A 15,563-nucleotide genomic window follows, 5' to 3' on the forward strand; every position below is an offset into this window, starting at 1 on the left:
AGATATTTTCAAAACAGTGGCACCAATTTTCCTTAGGTGTAACAGCACTCTATTTTTAGCAGCAATTATATTTTTAAAGGTTAACAATTTATAGAACAAACGTATAACTATGCTTATTTTCTACTTTATATTCCACCAGTTACAATTATTTATAAGAAGCTAACTAATATCTACATATGGAATCATCTTTCACTTGCCCCACCTCATTTCTGACTTGGTCAGGGAAGTACCAAGTGTTTCAAACAATCCCATCTATTTATGTGTTTTAAATGGGATTCTTGGATTTAAGTGAATATAAGAACAAGTGTAAGACAAAGTAATTCTTAGTTCAGGTATGTTCCAGTGCCCCAATATTTAGTTATATGATAACTAGTACCTACTGACCAGCTGTAAAAGATGAGATGTTCCGGGCTTCCCAGGTGGCACAGTGGTTAAGAATCCGCCTGCCAATGCAGGGGACACCGGTTCAAGCCCTGGTCCGGGAAGATTCCCACATGCCGCGGAGCAGCTAAGCCCGTGTGCCACAACTACTGAAGCACATGCACCTAGAGCCCGCGCTCTGCCACAAGAGAAGCCACCGCAATGAGAAGCCCGCGCACCACAAAGAAGAGCGGCCCCTGCTCACTGCAACTAGAGAAAGCCCGCGCTTAGTAACGAAGACCCAACGCAGCCAAAAATAAATAAATAAAATGAATAAATTTATTAAAAAAAAAAAAAAAAAGATGAGATGTTCCAAGGTGCCTTAACAATCTAGGTCTGTAATAGCTGAACAAGAAGGCCATTTCACTCAATTGTGAGGCAGTTAGCACTGACTGGCATTTAAGGTGGTAACCAGAAAGTTTAACTGAAGAGATGTCACTAAATTAAAAAAACTGGAAATATGTTTTTAAAAGCAATTTACATTGAGGGAAATATGGTTCTCATGTATTCTGTGTAAAGAGAGATTATGGATGAAGGGAATTGTCAATGGAACATGCTAACTCAAATTCCATGAATACAGTTTTCATGATAAGATGTTATGTACTACATGCATTTTGCTTACTGTACCTGCCTAACAATCACCAGCTCTATAGAGTTAAACTCTGTGTTAAAGGACTATTGAGTTTTAGGGGAACTGGCCATATCAGGTAGTTAGGGACATAATACCAGTTACGAAAATTGAGACAAATGTGTTGACAAATTCCTGAAAATAGGGCCATATAGAAATAGTCCAAAATCTGGAATCTATGAATCAAAATTGTGATCCTATGAAACAAGTTTTGGGGTTGATGGACTGCTTTAATATCAAGAATTATTGTCATAAATTCCCACAACAGAAGGATTTGTTGAATATGTTAATACTGTGAATGAGAAAACAATTTAAGGGGAAAATATACCCATGAATGAGCTGATCTGACAAAAACCACAGACTGACATCAAATGGACAAAAAACTGAGAAAAAAATGCTGTGAAAATGCCAACCAAAATAACAAGGTGTGTGGGCTGGGGGCACAGTTAAGGCATCTAAAAAAAATTCCACATGGCTTTGGCTTGTTAAAATATTTTGCACTTTTTTTTTTTAAAGAATTGAAAGCATCTGAAAAAAAACATGCAAATTGTTTGAAAATCCTGCATGGCAAATTCAGACAGTTTATGCAAATTGTTTGAAAATCCTGCATGGCAAATTCAGACAGTTTGCAAGTGTCATTCAGATGTTTGCCAAGGATAATAAAGCCTCTGCCCATGAGACTGCACATGGTGGAAGAGGTCCTTCCAGTTCTCTCTGTCCCACACTAGACTGCAGCCCAGAGGTCTGTGCAGCAGTTACAAACACAGTGTTGCTATCTGGAAGGGAAGGGGCTGTGGGATTTCCATTGGCTGGAGAACAACCCAGCTTTAGTTTTTCCAGATACTCGACATGTAAGGCTTATGACACTGGAGAACTTTGATGACATCTTCTACTTTGAACCACTCTCTCTTTTTCCTGTATTAACAGAATCTTCCCAGGCTTCTAGTATTTCAGTGACAGTAAGAACATAAACATATGTCTGTGCTTTCGGTCTTTGTTCTCAAATATGCCCAGGAGTCTGCCCAATTTTCCTTTGATTCCAGCCTCTCCATAAACCTCCCTCACGGCAGTACCGCCAGGCTCCTCCTCGGGCTCCATTACTTCTCCTGGGACAATCCATTGGTCTGGGTACCCACTGCTGCTCACCAACAGCACCTCGTCCTCCTGCTCGCTCCGGAAGCACAAGCACACAGCCCGCTTCTTGAAGCCCTCGCGGTCATAGGTCCGCGTCTGGTAGGGCTTGAACTTCATCTTAGAGGCAGGCTCTTACTGCCTCTGCCGCTCCGGCCGCCGCCACCCCGCCGGGGAGTGGGAGCGAGGGCGAGTCGGGGCGCAAGAAAGCGAGGCGGCGGCGCGGGCAAAGGCAGCGAGGCCGGGTCCCACCCAACTCAGCACATGAAGAAGCTTACTATTTTTTCTCTACATTTAGCAGGCGTATCCTCAATTCTCGGGGCTGTTAATTTTGTCACTACTATCATGAACATAAAACCACCCGCTATAGCCCAGTACCAAACACAACTATTCGTATGACAAGTACTAACCACAGCAGCATTGCTTCTACTATCCTTACCTGTCCTAGTAATAATATTACTATTACTATATTACTATTATTTATTACTATTTCATCTATATTTCTATCATTATTTATATTTCAAATAAAAATCTCAAAACACATCTACTACCCCAACCCAAAATCAACACTCACTAAAGTGCAAAAACAACCTATCCCTTGAGAAACAGTATGGATGAAAATCTATTTGCCCCTTTCGTAACCCCAATAATAATAGGCTTCCCCATAGTCATTCTGATCATTATATTCCCAAGTATTTTATTTCCAACATCAAAAAGACTAATTAATAATCACATAATTTCCCTTCAACAATGGCTAATTCAACTCATATCAAAACAAATAATAGGTATCCATAATCACAAAGGACAAACTTGATCACTAATACTAATATCACGCATTCTATTTATTGGGTCAACCAATCTCCTCGGACTACTGCCCCGCTCATTTTCACCCACCACACAGCTCTTAATGAATGTGGGAACAGCCATCCCACTATGAGCCAGTGCCGTCATTACAGGTTTCCGTAATAAAACAAAAGCATCCCTAGCCCACTTCTTACAACAAGGCACACTCGGCCTCCTTATCCCTATGCTAGTAATTAGCGCAACTATCAGTCTATTCATCCAACCAGTTGCACTGGCTGTGCGACTAACAGCCAGTATTACAGCAGGCCACTTACTAATACATCTAATCAGAGAGACAACCCCAGTGCTAATAAGCACCAGCACATTCATGGCTCTCATCATATTCATCATTCTCGCCCTACTCACTATCCTCGAATTCACTGTCGCTATAATTCAAGCCTATGTATTCACCCTCTTAGTAAGCTTACACCTGCATGACAACACATAATGACCCACCAAACCCACACATACCACATAGTAAATCTTAGTCCTTGGTCCCTTCTGGGAGCTCTTTCAGCTCTTATAACATCAGGCCTAATCATATGATTCCACTTCAACTCAATAGTTCTACTAATACTGGGCCTACTAACTAATATTCTAACAATATCAGTGATGACGAGACGTCATTGGAGAAAGCACTTTCCAAGGCCACCACACACCAACCGTCCAAAAGGGACTTCCATATGGAATAATCTTATTTATTGTATCAGAAGTCTATTTTTTTTTTTTTTTTTTCTGGTACGTGGGCCTCTCACTGTTGGGGCCTCTCCCCTTGCGGAGCACAGGCTCCGGACGCGCAGGCTCAGCGGCCATGGCTCACGGGCCTAGCCACTCCGCAGCATGTGGGATCTTCCCGGACCAGGGCACGAGCCCGTGTCCCCTGCATCGGCAGGCGGACTCTCAACCACTGCGCCACCAGGGAAGCCCCAGAAGTCTATTTTTACCAGCTTTTTTTTGAGCCTTCTACCACTCAAGCCTCGCTCCTACCCCTGGATTAGGCAGGTGCTGGCCACCAACAGGCATTCACCCCTTAAACCTCCTAGAAGTACTACTCCTCAACACTTCCGTGCTATTGGCCTCTGGTGTATCCATTACCTGAGCCCATCACAGCCTTACAGAAGGAAATCGTAAGCACATACTTCAAGCCCTCTTTATTACAATCGCCCTCGGTGTTTATTTTACACTCCTACAAGCATCACAGTATTACAAAGCCCCATTTACGATCTCAGAAGTGGTCTACGGATCAACTTTCTTCGTAGCCACAGGATTCCATGGACTACACGTAATTATTGGTTCTATTTTCCTTGTTGTTTGTTTCCTACGCCAATTAAAATTCCACTTCACATCCAACAATCACTTCGGCTTCGAAGCTGCTGCTTGATACTGACATTTTGTAGATGCTGTATGACTATTTCTTTACGTATCTATTTATTGATGAGGCTCATAGTCTTTTCAGTATTAATTAGTACAACTGACTTCCAATCAGCTAGTTTCGGTACACTCTGAAAAAGAATAAACCTAATGCTGACCCTATGAACAAACACAATACTAGCCTCATTACTCGTACTTATCACCTTCTGACTTCCTCAACTAAACACGCATAAAAAACAAGCGCCTCCGAATGCGGATTTGACCCTATAGGATCCGCCCGCCTACCCTTTTCCATAAAATTTTTCCTAGTAGCAATCACCTTCCTTCTTTCCGACCTAGAAATTGCCCTCCTACTACCCCTTCCCTGAGCAACCCAGAGTATTCTATTTTTTAGACCAATCTTCAGCATATTTTTGTATAATTATATATTGTTGGACCCCTCTAGTCTTCGGAATAGTTCTTTAAAATGGAAGACTTGAGGAGACACATTGGACAGATTCTCACTGAGAGGGTGGAGTGTTGCTGACCACATCCCTAAGGAATTCTCCCAGCGCATCTGGCGAGCGTGAACGTGTCTGTCCTTTGGGAAAATGTAGCTGAAGTTAACACTACAGTCATCCCTCGGTATCTGCAGGGGACTATTTATCTGTGGATACCAAAATCCAAAGATACTCAAGTCCCTCATATAAAATGGAATAGTATTTGCATATAACCTATACATATCGTCCCGTATACTTTAAATCATCTTTAGATTATTTTTAATACTTAATACAATGTAAATGCTATGTAATTAGCTGTAAATACAATGTAAATGCTATGTATGATAAGTAGTTGCTGGCATGTGGCAAATTCAAGTTTTGCTTTTTATAACTTTCTGGAATTTTTTTCGAATATTTTGGATCTTTGGTTGATTGGATCCGTGGATGAGGAATCGTGGATGTGGAGGACCAACTGTAACAGATGAGAACACTGAGGCAGAAAGAACTTAATTGCATATAGTCACACAAGAAGTAACAAAGTTGTAAATCAATCCCAAGTGTGACCGACTGCAAAGTGAGTATTCTTAACTGCTAGTCTTTAGGAACTCTATCATCTGTCATATATCCGCAAACTTGAAAGTTTCTGTCCTTTCTTGGTCTCAATTTTTCATCTGTATAATGAGGAAATTTTACTTTATGGTCTCTAGTACATTTTCCACCTGTATTATTCCATATATTCAATCAATCATTTACTTAATGAGCTTGCATCAAGTGTCCAGAAACTTTAAGGTATACCACTAGATTATCTGGATAGTGTAAGTTCAAATAATTCACTTTTTTGCATTACTTTTTTCATGAGATTCCACCAGGAGACAGAAATAACTCATCATCTGTGTTTTTTGCTTCTTTCCCTGGATTCCTTCCACCACCAATATTACAGACACACAAACACATAATTTTTTCACCAACAGTTGGGCCACATCCTCCATAACCTAATAATATTTTCTTTACTCTAGAGATAGAGTATATTTATTGAAAACCTTCTATATTTATGTAATTGACTAATTGTTTTCCTCATTTTCCTGTCAGCTCTTCAATAATGAAACAATGAAAAAAAAAAAGAAAAAGAAAGAAACGGTCTGGAATGTTTTCTCTGATGGTTGAAATCTATTACTTGGACCATAAATTTGCTGTCAGAAAAACACAAGATCGTTTATGATCACACATTTTTATGTCCCAGAAGCTATAAATGTTTCCCACAAAAGTATGTAAAATAATTTTTCCATTCTATTCTTTGTGTTTCTAACAGCCTTACATAGTCTACATGTCAGAACTAATTACTCTCACCATGATTCCCTTTTTGTCTATGGACACAATTCATTTTACTAATTACTCAATAGACATCTTCCTATATACCAACCCAGTAGCATCTTATGAGTATGCGTTGACTTAAACCCTGTATAATACTTTCATTTTGTCAAAGAAATATGTTGCTCTTTACTGTCTTGAAAAAATAATACCAGAAAACACATCTATACTGAATTCATCTACACTGAATTATTATTTTGTGTTCTGCTGGTCACAGGCTGGCTCCCCAAGAAATGAGCCTGCCAGGTGGTTTATAGGGTCAGTGGTACTGAGTATTTGTTACTCTGCGCTTCCTTTTCCTGCCCTTTCTCCCACTCTGTTCTACATCACAGGGAACACCATTTTCCTGCCAGCTGGTCTCTCTTGCCAACTGGATTCTGGACAGGTTTAAGCAATGGTGAAAATGGGAAGGTGAGAGCAATAGAGAAACCAGAGTATTTCTTCCTCTCTTAGACTCTGCAGGAATATCTTTGGCTGTGTCTGCATCTTCTCAGCTCATGCAGAACAAAAACCCCTCCTTCTGAGATCCAACTGCTGATAGCCAAAGTTCTAGCTCTCTGAGTAGCCCAACTTCTAGATCTGGTATCACTGATAGGGACAGAGTAAAGGGACAAAGTAGGTGATTAAATATTCAATAGTTAATCCCACTAAGGGATCATAAGTAGAGACCAAAGTATGGGAGACGGCATAAATTAATGATTACACAAGAAAGTAGACCTGCTTAACAACAAAACCAAGTGGGCTTACTTAGCAACAAAACTACACGATAGAAGCATGAGACATACCCCAAAACAATAAAACAGTGGTGGAATGGTCCACATCCTGTCCATTGAAGTCAGTAAGTTAATGATCCTTGAGAAGGGGCTTTTTCTGCACGTACTAAGAGCAGGAATATAGGGGAAAGGTGGCATTATACTGAAACCTGAGATGATTTACTATATTTTAGTATATGTTACTGCCTTTTTGCTCATCCCCATAGTACCATGACAGTCCCAGTTCGACCATGTAGGAAAAAGAAAACTCCCCCACCCCATGTGGAGGAGGAGCTAGAGATAGAAGTTTGATATCTACTCAAAATGAGGAAGAAGGGCTTCCCTGGTGGCACAGTGGTTGAGTCTGCCTGCCGATGCAGGGGACACGGGTTCGTGCCCCGGTCCGGGAAGATCCCACATGCCGCGGAGTGGCTGGGCCCGTGAGCCATGGCCGCTGAGCCTGCGCGTCGGGAGCCTGTGCTCCGTAACGGGAGAGGCCACAACAGTGAGAGGCCCGCGTACCGCAAAAAAGAAAAAAAAAATGAGGAAGAAGATGGTCTTTTTCCCTTGATTGTAAAAATGTAGCCCACTAAGTTCTCAGGGTGGCATTCCCTTGCCTGCCAGTTCTATCTCTCACAAGCGTCCTATACTAATGAACTCGTTCCTTAGCTGTCACTCTGCCTCTCGCTGAATTCTTTCTGCACTGAGACAGAAGGATCTATGCTCTACTGAGTCCCAAAACGCATTCCGTGGTTCCATCACTACTTCTTCCTTCTGTCCCTTCTTGTCTAGGCTAGTCATGCTCCTAGATGTTTTTAATCTCTGGTTTGCCTAATTATCCCTGATTGATTCACCAGCTCTTCTATCATCCATGTAAACAATTCCCTGAATTTTATTCCCTCTGCTTAAAAGACCTAGTATGGTTTCTGTTTTTTGGACTGGACTCATAGATTAACCCACACATTAATTTCACACTCATTCACTAAGATTTCATTATGTATCAAACTTGTGCAAGGCACTGTTTAAGGGTAAGAGCATACCTGTGAATATGATATACTTTTCCTATCTTGTATAAAAATTATAGTCTAGTGGGAAAGATAGATATTGTATAATAAATTGTGGGTATGATATATATTATAAAAGATAAATTATCTGATATTATGGGATCAAAAGCAAGAGAAAGTTAAACCAAAATGAAGAGTCAGGAAGGTTCTTAAGTTTGTCCCTTTTCAAATGAGATCTAAAAGGTGAGAGAGCCTTGACCAGGTGTATGCAATAAGAATAATATGTGAGAAGAAAAGAACTTATTTAAAGCCATTTTATCTAATTTCCCATTTTACAAATGATCTATAAAATTTTCCTCAGTGTTTGCTTTGAGGGTATAGAGCTATGTGACTGGGCAATGGAGGGAGGAAGGAGGCTTTACTATGTACATTCTTTTTTTCCAACCAAATACTTATTTTTAATATTTATTACAAATGTTGCAGTCAGTTTGGTATATGCTGACAATCATACAGTTTTAACATTTAGTAGTGTGAAGCACACTTTAACTATTTCCAAAGGGATATGTGATGTGGTCTTCGTTTCAGAGGAGCAGAAGTGACTGAATTACTGTCTGCTCTTTAAAGTTTCAACTAACCATTCCATTGCCTCATCAAGGCCAATGTCTTTGGTTGCTGAAGTTTTGAATATTTGCCATTTTCAGTCCTTCAAGGCAGGTAACCCAAGTGAATTTGCCATCGCTGAGGGAGTCATGGCCTGTTCCATGTCCTGCTTATTTGCAAACACCACTAAAATGGCTTTTCTCAGCTCTTCTTCCTCCAACATGGCAACTAAGTCTGATTTGGAAATGCCAATTTGCTCTCGATCACAACTGTCTACTACATAAATGACTGCATCTGTGTTTGAATAACAACATCTCCAGTATGGCCTGATACTTGTCTGTCCTCCTAAATCCCAGACTTGGAATTTTAGGTTCTTGTATGTTACCGTCTCAACATTAAATCCAACGGTAGGAATCGTAGTAACAACTTCTCCAACCTGTAATCTGTACAAAATTGTAGTTTTTCCTGCTCCATCTAATCCCAAAATTAAAATCTTCATTTCCTGGGTTCCAAACAGACTGGAAAAAATGCTTGAGAAAAAGCCACCCATGATGAACTGCCTGTCCTCCCTCATCGACCATCAGAGACTGGCCCCAGCCTCGGAAGCGAAGCCTAATCGAGCCTCGAAGTCGCCACTTCCCCTCACCTAGGCCTGCGCTCTGGCTCCGGCTCGGGCTCTGGTTCCCAGGGGGTTTCCTTGGAAGCTTGGCCAGCCAGCAGCTTCCACGTCAGACCTCCTGGCCGAGCAGAAGCAAGGGGCCACCGCCTGTACATTCTTCTATAACCTTTGAATAATGCTAACTACATGTATTTTATATCCAAAAAGGTCATTTAAAATTACCTATAAATATCTGAAAGTTTCTAAGACAGAACTGGTGAATAATTTTTCTAATTTAAATAAATATCCAAAGAGACGTGCATGATAGTTCACTGAGGTTTTATGCATTCTCTGGATAGTAGAGAGTTCCCAATTAGAATGAAGGTGACCCAAAATATTTCAAATATTTATGTACAAATGTGTTCTTTAGAAAACATATAACGCCAGGTGCTTAAATAATAATAGAACATAGATATATTGGCTGTCTGTGTAATCCTTAATTCAAAATCTCCTGCAGCCACCCAAGAAAGAGCCACAAGGTGTGCACCTGCAAACATAAGTGCTGAAATCTGTCCCTGTCATCTTGCCCCTTTATTTAGCTTGAAAAGATTAACTTATATTAAACCTATTGTGACTTGTTTTAGTACTTCATTTTTCCTATTTTTTTTTGTTCAATTTGATTTAAAATATATATTATATAGTATTTGCCAGGTACTGTGCCTGGCTCTGAGGATGATATAACAAATAAAATACCTATCTTGCCCTAAGGAAATTTTTATCTGAGAGATGCAGACAAGCGAATGAGTGCTTATGATACCACATGATACATCCCAAGAGAGAGGTTGGCATAGTGTGTTACGGGAACCCAATAGAAAGGCATCTAGCTAGCCTTGGGAAATTAAGGCATGCTCACTGGAGGATGTAACAGCTAATTAGAAGAGGAGTCAAAACTCTTTTATGGTGGAAATACACAAATCTATACGTTACCACTTTTTTGGATAACAAGATTGAAACCAAACAGTGGTAATTCTCCAAATAAGCCAAAACAATATAGTAATTTATTTATGAGATCCAGTTTATAATTATTATAAAAGACTATACCTTATATAAACTGCTGTACCCCCATCAATGCCACTTAAGTGATTGCTGATAAAAATTTTTCATAAGATGCTAGTCTCAAATAGTGTTTTCTGAGAGTAAGGCATAGGGTATGTTTTACCCTAAGGTCTCCTTATTCTCACAAAAGAATTATAATTAGAGCCATAATTAGTAAACTTGCTCATTATTCTTAATTAAATATTATCCAGACATCAAAAATTATAATATACTCCAATTATGTGCCAGAGTAAGTTATTCATATAATTGGCCTTATGCTTAACATACAATTAAATGTGCCAAATAAAGCAAACAAACAAAACCTCTCTGGAGCTCCTGATTACAGAGTTCCATGCCTGCCCAAGCTGCTCACTAGCTCCCTTTTCACTGAACTTTACTTTGACTCTAAGTAGCTTTCTCTGCCCTGTTGTATAAGAGAAAGTCAGTGAAAGGTTGGAGAGGTTCTAATAAACATCTGAGCTATCTAATCATGGCCACACCCCCTCTCATGTGCAGCGAGGCTTTCTATTCATCTCCGTTTGTTTCCTAGCACTACCTCGTGGCCAAGATGGCCACGATGGCCATGAGGTCAAATTCTCCTCTCCTTTTAGCTTTCAGTTGATGATGGTATTTCCTCTTTTTTTGACAAGATGAGGTCATTCAACATGATATCTCTCATCATTCTTAGTTTCCATTTCACCAATACTAAATTTTAACCTCTCTCAATGTAGATAGAAAAATGCAGTTGCAGATAGAAAAATGCAGTCCTTTCTAAGGTTAATTCTTTTACTTTGGTCCTTCCTCATAACCAGTATTCTTAAAATCTAACAAATGCTTTTGTGTAATTGTTCTGTATTTTTCTTTTAATTTTTATTTTCCTTTTTTGCTGACTCCTTTGTCTTTGTCCATAAATGTACCATTGTTTCCACTTTATGCAAAGGGCTATTGCTTAATTCCACCTGTATATGTGTCTGTCTGCCTGTGTCTGTCTTTGTTTCTCTCTCTCTCACATACAATATATAGACATTCAAAGGAACATTTATACAAATGCTATACAAAGAACAGGGAGTGAGTGGCTGGGGAGCTACAGAAAAGGGGTTTTAAGACTGAGATTTGAGCCAGGTCCTGAAGAATCAATAACTTTTTTCTTGATCAGTGGTTCTCAAACATTTTTGATCTCAGGACCCCTTTATGGTCTTAAAAGTAAGTAAGGACCCCAAAGAGCTTTTGTTTATTTGTGTTATATTTATCAATATGTTTGTGTTATAAATTTGAAACAGAAATTTATATTTGAAATTCACTTACAAATAACAATAAAAACCCACTGCATTGTTAACATAAAAATATGTTTACAGAAAATAGCCACATTAAAAAGAAATCAAAGTATCATTGTTTTACAATTTTGCAAATCTCTTTAATGTCTGACAATAGAACATTACTGGCTTCTCATATCTGCTCTGCATTTAATCTGTTGCAGAATGTTGTTTTGATTAAAGTATGCAAAGAAAATCCTGCCTCACAAAGATATATAATTGAACAAGGGAAGATGATTCTAATATCCTTTTCATATAATTGAGAATGTTGTTCTTTGATATTATGCTAAAACTCAGAAAGTAATAGTAAATTCTTACAGGTTAGTGGTAGTATGCAATATGCAACCATGTCAATGAACTATTATTGCCCTTTTTCATTAAAATCCACTGGTCTGTCTTGCACTTTGATATTTTACTCATGAATAACTGTGCATTGATTATTTGGAAAATATTTGTTCATAGAATTAGGCAGATCTTCCAAACTTGGACACCTTTCATTATAAAATGTAAAAAAGATCCCGTTCACTAATATCCCCACCAATATCACCACCTCCAGTTTGGTGGTAGGATCAGCAATATACTACCACACTCTTACTGGTTTCAGTACGCTGTTGTTCCAAACCTCTGGAACTGCAATGTCCAATATGATGGTCACTAGCCTAATGTGGTTATTTAAACTTAATTAAAATTAAATTAAATAGCATTAAAACTTCAGTTGCTCAGTTGAATTAGTTATATTTCAAGTGCTCCATATCACATGTGGCTGGTGGCTATTACATTGTTTAGTGCAGATAGAGAGCCTTTCCAGCACTGTAGAAAGTTCTCTTAGGCAGGGGTGGGATGGAGTATCTTATTCTTTTTATCCTCACCATAATTTACTGCATTCCCCTTACCCTAGTGACCATCCTAGGAGGAATTATGTATCACCAGCTTTATGAATATTTCTTTGCTCTGTTTCTATCTTTTGGTTAACATAACCCCCCATAAGAATGCCCTACCCAATACACTAGACTTGCCATTCTTTGATGTCCTATATTTCCAATGTCCTTCACCTGTAGGCCACTTCTTAAACAACCCCAAATTGCTCCAACTCTAAGATCTTAAAATTCACTCTCTCATTCTCAGATCACTTATGCCTGTCTTCTAGCTTCCACTTTCTTATTTCCATCTTCCTGCTATTTGAACTCATTAACATCAAAGTATAGCAATAGGTCTATTATCAAGTAATAGTCCTATACCAACATAAAAAAGATCTTCTGGCCTGGATCCTTGGATATTATCACTTGAGTGAAAGCTCTGGCATGTACCTAGAGTGGTACCCACGAATAGCATTATCCAAGCTGGAGTCATCTTCTAGTGCCTATATTTTGTTGCTTTCTGCCTATGTGCTAAATTTTTTTCTACTTTTGCCCTCCCCTTTTGAAGCTGAACATATATCATGAGTTTTGAAACATAATCTTGGGGATTACTGAAACCTGTTGATCCTCTGCTTCCCCATCTTCTTGAATTTCTATCATTTGTCTTCTACCAGTGGCCTACACCAGAATCCAGGAAGCTGCCCTTAACTCCTTCCAATCTTCCACTACCTACATCCAATTTGTCACTAAGCTCTGCCCTTTCTGCTTTCTAAATGTCTTATATATCAGTTCTTTCCTTTCTAAACCTCCTAAAATAAATCTGCTGGAGCACTGAGAAAGGGGATTGGTTGATTAGAATTGGAAGTTGCCTGTGGGAAAGGTGAGACTCCAAAAGGCTATTTGGGGTTTTTAATGGATAAACTTATAGGAGACTTATAGAAAAGAGGGAGAGAGTTAAATCAGGTCAGTCATGGTCAGGAATTTACCAGGCAGCAGATCAATAATTTCTCAACAATGAGAAGCAAGTTTGGAACCCATAGCCCAGAGCTTCTTGAAACTGTACCCAGAGAAGAAAATAAGCTATTTTAGGCAGTAAACAGAGCATTTGTTCAGGGGACTGTTGCAGTGAAAGGTCAATGCATGATGGTAGCCAGCTGCAAATGATGGTAATGGCTTTGTGGAGCACAGCAGCTCTCTCAGCGGTAGAGCAGCACCCATGCAATGAAACCCTCTACTTCCTGCCTATAATACAAAATGTTGCCAACTTTCTCTGCACAAGTCGCCAGCACATGATTCCTGCTTAAAGCCGGGGAAGACTGTGTATGAAGTAGTAACCATTCCTGTTGCCCAAGCCCACTGATCCACTGGGAATTAGCTGTTGTAACAGCAGATTGCAGACTTTTCCAGAAGTACCTGGTTCTGAGAAAGGTACAACAAGGAGTACAACAAGGCTGTAGGAGACATCAAAGAACTCATCCTTGCCCCTTAAGTTCTGCACCATCCTTGCTGAGACAGAAGAGACAACATGAAGCAGTTCAGGCATTAAAACTGCTATGGTGCTAACTTCAGCTTAACACTTGTCCTGTACTGCTGGCCTGGGGATATGAAGTTTACATAGTTATTTCTGTAGTTCTGTTCTTCTTTCTGCTGTAATATGAACAATTCGAGGGTAGGGTATTTGCCTTAATAACTGCATGCTCTCTGGTAATATCGGGTACTTAATAGAATCTCAGTGTTTGTGATTTACAGTGAAGAGTCAGGGGGATAGTCTACGTTCTGAGAGAATACTAATGCATAAAAACCAATTTAGTAATTAGTTCTCTTCAGTAATTTATGTTACATTTTATATTCCCCTCTCTTTCTTTTATAAAGTTACTATCAGTATAAATTCTGATATCTACAATATTTTTAATCCCAGTAGTATTTTACAGGACCTTTAATCTCTCTCCCTAGCTTTCTCTGAACCCCCATTCATATATATATAGCACATCTTTATATCATAGAAAAACAATTAAAAGTGACCAGAACAGTCTATTACCAGTCCCCACCAGTTTTAGGCAAGCTTGAACTTATGAGAAGTAATGTCTAAAGGTTATTACATTTAACCATTGGTATGGAAGCCTAGCCTCTGTCATGGCAGAAATAAATAAATAAATACACACACACACACACACACACACACACACACACACACACACACACACATTTACACATTCCAGGTCCAAAACTGGGAACTGGATTTTTGCTCTATTTCTGAAGACAAGAGGCATTTAATGCCAAACTTTGGAAATTTTAAACTAGCTTCATGTTCAAATGGAAAAAGTGGAATACTTGGGAATCTTCCTGTCTTCGACAGCTCCCCCCATCACTTTCTAGTCACATAACCGGTTTTATTTTTCTTTATCATACTTAGTGCTTCCTGACATTATTTTATATATCCATTTATTGTCTATCTCCTCCATTAAAATATAAACTCTCTGAAGGAATCTTCTTTGATTTGCTCAAAATTCCTACCATCTAGAATAGTAAAACATAGCCTTCTGCTCAAGAAATATTTGAGTGGATGAATGAATACAGAACATATGATCACTTTGACCATAATAGTTACTCTTTACAAAAAACTCTTCCATATGAGATATATTATGTTAAATACTTTATATGTATAGTTATTTAATGTTAAGGAAAGCCTTAAAAATTAGGCAGTATTATTTTCATTTTAAAAAACAGGTAACTGAATCTAAGAGAAGTTGAGTCACTGATACAAAATCAGAAGCTGGTTAGAGAGATACTTCCAGTCTAACAGTTAGAGATGCTCCATGAAACTGCTACCCCATGAAACTGGTGGAAATCATTTTAAAAAATCATTTTAGGGCTTCCCTAGTGGCGCAGTAGTTGAGAGTTCGCCTGCCGATGCAGGGGACACGGGTTCATGCCCCGGTCCGGGAAGATCCCACATGCCGCAGAGAGGCTAGGCCCGTGAGCCATGGCCGCTGAGCCTGCGCGTCTGGAGCCTGTGCTCCGCAACAGGAAAGGCCACAACAGTGAGAGGCCCACGTGCCGCAAAAAAAAAAAAAAAAAAAAAAAAAAAATCATTTTAAGTCTCT

At 39.3% G+C, this 15,563-nt stretch overlaps 2 pseudogenes; both read right to left on the bottom strand.

Annotated features, from left to right (window-relative positions):
- Positions 1–1,687: 1,687 nt before the first annotated feature.
- On the bottom strand, positions 1,688–2,299 carry LOC132422134 (diphosphoinositol polyphosphate phosphohydrolase 2 pseudogene; annotated as a pseudogene).
- Positions 2,300–8,440: 6,141 nt separating this feature from the next.
- On the bottom strand, positions 8,441–9,158 carry LOC132422135 (ADP-ribosylation factor-like protein 1 pseudogene; annotated as a pseudogene).
- Between the last annotated feature and the right edge of the window lie 6,405 nt (positions 9,159–15,563).

The sequence above is a fragment of the Delphinus delphis genome, chromosome 3 (genome assembly GCF_949987515.2).
Source record: "Delphinus delphis chromosome 3, mDelDel1.2, whole genome shotgun sequence".
Lineage (NCBI taxonomy): Eukaryota > Metazoa > Chordata > Mammalia > Artiodactyla > Delphinidae > Delphinus > Delphinus delphis.